Below are 6,000 nucleotides of genomic sequence, written 5' to 3' on the forward strand. Positions count from 1 at the left end.
TTAAGGAAAGGTATAAAATTACCTTCAGGCTATGCACATTATATATATGTGTGTGTGTATATATATGAAACATAAATGAATTTTGTTTTGACTTGGGTCCCATCCCCAAGATATCTCATTATATATATATGCAAATATTCCAAAATCCAAAACACTTCTCTACCCACGGTTAGGATTTCAACATATCTTTTTGGAGGACACAAATGAACCCACAACAATGACCACAGCTTGCATAACTATGTAAGAGGCACATGAAGGTGAAATAGAAATCTTGGTTTCAAAGGACTTACACTATATGGAATAAACAACAGAGATTTGGACACAATTTTAGTACCGTCATCTGCATAAAATATGGAGAATCATCATTTTAGAGCTTGAAGGGATTTTCAAAATCATCTTTCCAAAGCCTTCATTTTACACTGGTAAATGAAGAAAATTATAATTACAATGGTGGACTAGAGCACCATTGTTTGTCTTGTTACTATATAGGATATTTTAATTTATAGACACTCTATTGATCTTTTCGTTTTCTTTTTGCATGTCAAATAAGATATTTTACAGCCCAGAATTTTAATATTATGAATCACTATTACTTCACGATTTTATTTCTTTACATGTAAACTTTTGTGTAAACCATAATACAGAATGCTAATTAACACTTTTCTCCCAATCATCATTGTTTGACTAACTCATTTCTATGCCAGCTATAAATACCATGATATTCGTCAATCTGCTTCTTTACTTTCTATTTTTTTTCCATGGATTTGTCAATCCGTGAGTCAGATGCAAACTGTTTTAATTTTTGTGGTTTTACATTATGGTGCAATATATGACAAAGTGAGTCTTTTCAATCCTCTTTTTTTCAAACAAACCTTGGCTCATCTCAGGTAGTTCTTCAAATAGAATGTTAACATTATTGTTTGATGTTCTAAAATTATTTTGTTTGGAGTTATGGTTGGGATTGCATTAAATTTATGGACTCCCGCCAGGGGGATGTCAAAGCCAGAGCAGCTAAAGTCTGGGGTAGGTGTCAGAGCCCAAAGAGGGTGAAGTGGGAACCCACGTAGAGGTGTTTCTTGGTATTGAGTGTCATAGCTGGAGTAGGGCATGGGGAATATTCACAAGAGTATGGAAATCAGAAGAACATGGCAGCAGGTCTCTGATAATCCTGCCAAAGATGCATAACCTGAATTCAATCATGAGGAAACAGACAAGCCCAAAGTGAGGGACCTTCTGCAAAACAACTGGCCAGTAGTCTTCAAAAGTATCAAGGTCATGAATGTCGTGTGAAAGCTAAGGAAGTGTTAAAGACTGAAGGAGATTGGAGATATTATAATGAAAGGCCATGCATGATTCTAAATTGGGAATTTTTTGTTATAAATTATTACTGAGACAATTGATGGGACTTGAATATGGGCTTTGATGATTGGATGATAGTGATAGGTCAATGTTAATTTCTTGATGGTTATGCTTGTATTGCCGGTATGTAGAACATCCTTGTTTGTAGAAACACAGGCTAAAGTTTTAGATAATGGGGAAAGAGGAAAGCAATTTACTCCCAAATAATTCAGAAAAAAACCCAGATCTTTGATTTTACTTCACCTTTTCTATAACTACATAATGGCTTCAAAAACTATTGTGAAAGCAGAAAGCAATTATATGCTGAAAATTTATAGAATAATTTGAGAGAGAATTTAATTTTTTCAAGATTAAATTTTCCCATTCAGGAACATCTAATCTATCACTATTTATTTAAGATCGTAAAAGATACTCTCTAGGAAAGTGTTGTTTCTTCCATAGATGTTTTGAACATTTCACTCTTATGCATTTTATAATATTTTTACTATTGCAAACGGCTCTTTCTTCATTTCAGTTCTTTTTCTTTTTGCTGTCACATAAAAAATTTATTAAGTCTATACATTTGTTTTGTATCTTTGGTGCTCAGATGACTTCTAATCTGTTATTAAGTTCTATTATATTTTATTTCCCTTGTATTTAATACTAAATCATATATCTGCATATAATTTTAGTTGCATCTGTTCATTTTGAGGTTGTACTTTATTTCTTTTCTTATTTCTCACAATTCCAGAAAAAAATGTAGTATATAGTTTTAAAAGCTGATTTTTGTCTTAATCTGGGCTTCAGTGAGTGTGCTAATAATGGTTTACTGTTAGATATTTTTTACTAGACAGATAATAGATATTCTTATTTTTAACAGATATTTTATTAGATATTCTTTATTATTAATAATATTCTTTATTACAGTAGATATTTTTAAAATTTTTATTAGATTTTCTTTTTAATTTTTAATAGATTATTTTTAATAGATATTCTTCATTACAGTAAAAGAATATTCTTTTATTTCTTAGTTTGCGGAGATTTTTCCCCTAGAATTGATTATTGAATTTTATCAAATATCTTTGTGGCAATTATCAAGATAGTCCTATGATTTTTCTCTCTTAACACATTTGAGTGATTATTAACATAAATAGATTTCCTAAACTCGACCCATTCATGAATTCTTGGAAATAATTCAACTTTGGAGTTTATATAACATTGGGTTTAATGTGATATTTTACATAAAATTTTTATAACTGTATTTATAAACAGTATAGGTTTTTATTTATCCATGTCTATTCTATCGTTCTTGTTCATTTTTAATTTTAAGATAATGTTAACCTCATAAAATTAACCAGGGAACATTCCAATTTTTCTGTCTTCTATAACTGCACAGGTATCACAGGACTTGGTTAAACTTTCAATGAATAGAGAGACCTTGTCTGTAAACTATGTGGGTCTATTGCCTTTCTTTTCTTGTCCTTATTATTTTTAAGTTTTTAATTTCTTTCCTGGTTATTATGCTATGCAAATTTGCTATGCTTTTCAGTCAATTTTGGTATGCTACATTTTCCTGGCAAATCATCTCTTTACTGTGTATTCCAGCTTCTTTTCCTCTCTTGCTGTTTTTTTGTTGTATTGATGAAGTTTCCTTTGATATTTTTTAGGGGGTTTGAAAGTTACATATCCAGTTTCTATTCTATTACTGGTTATATTTACATTAAGAATATATTTGAACTTATATTTCTCTGTCATTCTCAAAAAAACAATGTACGTACTCTCTCCACTCTGACTCCCTCTCCTTCCCAAAGAAGATTAAAAAGTTAGCAAGTTTTATATCCCTCTTTCTCTAATCGTTTCCTAGATTTTTAAGTAGTTCCAGGTTAGTTTTTATTATTATACACGTTTGTTTTAAAAATGTCTATAATTGCTTCATTTTTCAAAGCTATAATAAATTATTACTATTTTAAATATTTCTTTTTGATTATCAAGTAATACAAGGGTATATTCTAATTGTAAAAGTTCAGTCATACATAAAACTAAAGTCTTCATTTATCACTACCTACAATGCCTGTGCCTTCCAAACAAGCTATTGTTGTTATGAATTTGGTATATATCTTTGCAAGTATATGGCGTTGCATGGCATATATACCCAAAACATGTATATGCAATATTTAGAATAAATAGTTTAATGTGGCACAAATTATTATATAACTTCCTTTTGATATGTCTTGGTGTTTTTTTTTTTGTGTGTTGGTATATATAGATTTACTTCATTCTTCTAAACTGCTGCATCCCATAGTATAAATGTACCATAATCTGTCTGTTCAACCATTCCCCTCTTGTTAGAAATGTAAGTAACTGTTGTTTTGGAGCTATTAACCAATGATGTTGAAGTGGGCCTCTTTTTGTACATATACAAGTGTTTCTCTAGGGTTATGTATCATCTGGGCTTTAATTCAGGAAATAGAGAGTACTCTAGATTTTCCAAACATGAAAGGATTTAATATAGAAATGTCAGTAAAATAATTATTAAGTGTGGGAGGTGTGGAAGACAGGGTATTCCACTGGGACTTTGGCTTCATTCTCAACTGTTACTGATGTGATCTCAGGATTTGGCAATATATGTACCATAATTCTACATTTTCCTGATCATCAAAGTCCGTTACTCAATCTGGAGCAGTAAATCTCTTCTTCATCTGCTAGTTCAGTAGCATGAGAACCCTCACGTGTCGAGGTGGCTTCTTCTAGTTCAGTGAAATCCTCATTGTGTCTTAGGTGGAACAAACCCTCCATATGGAAATAAGACATTTAAGCCAGCAGAGTTCAAATTCATGGGAAGGGGAAGCAAAATTTTTTCAAGTGAATAATTAGGTATAGTAGTGAATAGCGCCGCTCCCACTTCAACCCTTTGATTCCCAGACCCTCCTATTTGATCTGCAGAGAGTTGGCACCATAGTCTAGAACTGTTCCCGACATCACTGGGTGTTATCTTTCAGCCGATGCATAAGTGAGTTTTCAATGGACCATCCACCATGGTATAAGGTGTTTGGGATACATAGTAAGATCCCTAAATCTTAAGAGAACGAGTACATTGCCTCATTTATTTGTAATATAAAATGAGTTCCTTGGCCAGAAGGAGTATAATATAAAATACCATGGCAGAGAAACAGCGTTCAGTATAGGTACATGGGTGGTGATGGTTGCAAAAGCACTTGGATACAAAAGGCAAATCCATACCCAGAGTAAGATTATTTGTCTATGAGTTACGTATAATGGACTAAGTACAAGCGGGTCATGGGCAGATTTAATGAGCTCCGTCTGCAGAAGGCGCACGCGCAGATGTGACAGTCAGCTGGAGTGCAGAGGGGTGGCCACACCAGGTGTAAATGGATTTACGTGCCTCTGTCCTGGACAGTCCATAATACTTCCCTGAGCTCCTTAATTCGTTTCCTTCTCCTAACTCCTTGGCTGCTCTGGCTCCTCCTCTCCAATCCAGGCAGTAGCATGAGCAATGGTGTAAATAATCTGCTTTTATTCGTGTTATTGTTATCTTAGGGACTGATGCTTCCATCTGCCAGAGAACGTCTCCGTCCTTGCGTATGTGCTGGCATCGCGCCCTGTCTAGGGGCACAGCCGTGGAGTTCGTCCTCCTGCAGAGTCGCCTCACTTCAGTGGGAAAGCAGGGGAGACCTACGGGCTCAGGCTGCTGTGTTTGTCTCAAAAAGTCTCCAAGGATGTTTCTTTAAAAACATTTAATATTGGCTGGGCGCGGTGGCTCACGCCTGTAATCCTAGCACTCTGGGAGGCCGAGGTGGTGGATCGCTTGAGGTCAGGAGTTCAAGACCAGCCTGAGCAAGAGTGAGACCCTGTCTCTACTAAAAATAGAAAGAAATGATCTGGACAACTAAAAATATACATAGAAAAAATTAGCCGGGCATGGTGGTGCATGCCTGTAGTCCCAGCTACCCGGGAGGCTGAGACAGGAGGATCACTTGAGCTCAGGAGTTTGAGGTTGCTGTGAGCTAGGCTGACGCCACGGCACTCACTCTAGCCTGGGCAACAGAGTGAGACTCTGTCTCAAAAAAAAAAAAAAAAAACAAACAAACAAAAAACAAACAAACAAATAAACAAACAAAAAAAAACCATTTAATATTTATCCTGCCTATAGAAATAATACATAGACATAGAAATAAGTTATAGCATAGAACTACATAGGAAATGAGATTCTCCCTAATTCTCATGCTACCCTGCCGTGATCACCATTAGCATCCGTTTTGCATCATATTTATATACACACATACATGTATATGTACTAGAACATGATAATTTATTAGTGTTTTTACTAAGTGTGCAGTTGTACATCTTTTATTTAATAATATATTCGTTCATTTATCCCTATCAGATCATCTTACTCCTTTGAACAGTGGTGTAGTCCTCCACCCTTGGCATGCAGCATAATTTATCTAAATCAGTGCACTATGAATGGGTATTTAGTAGTTTATGTGTTTTGCTTTTTTTAATGTCTATGTACCTGTGATAATTTCAAAAAGTAGAAATGTCACCATTTGTTCCTTGGATCTCGTACCCTTCACAGATACAAGGAAAATATCGAGGCCACCTAAATGAAATGGGTTCACCAATTAGGAAAGCTAGACCTGC

Source organism: Eulemur rufifrons, chromosome 25 (genome assembly GCF_041146395.1).
Source record: "Eulemur rufifrons isolate Redbay chromosome 25, OSU_ERuf_1, whole genome shotgun sequence".
NCBI classification, from domain to species: Eukaryota; Metazoa; Chordata; class Mammalia; order Primates; family Lemuridae; genus Eulemur; species Eulemur rufifrons.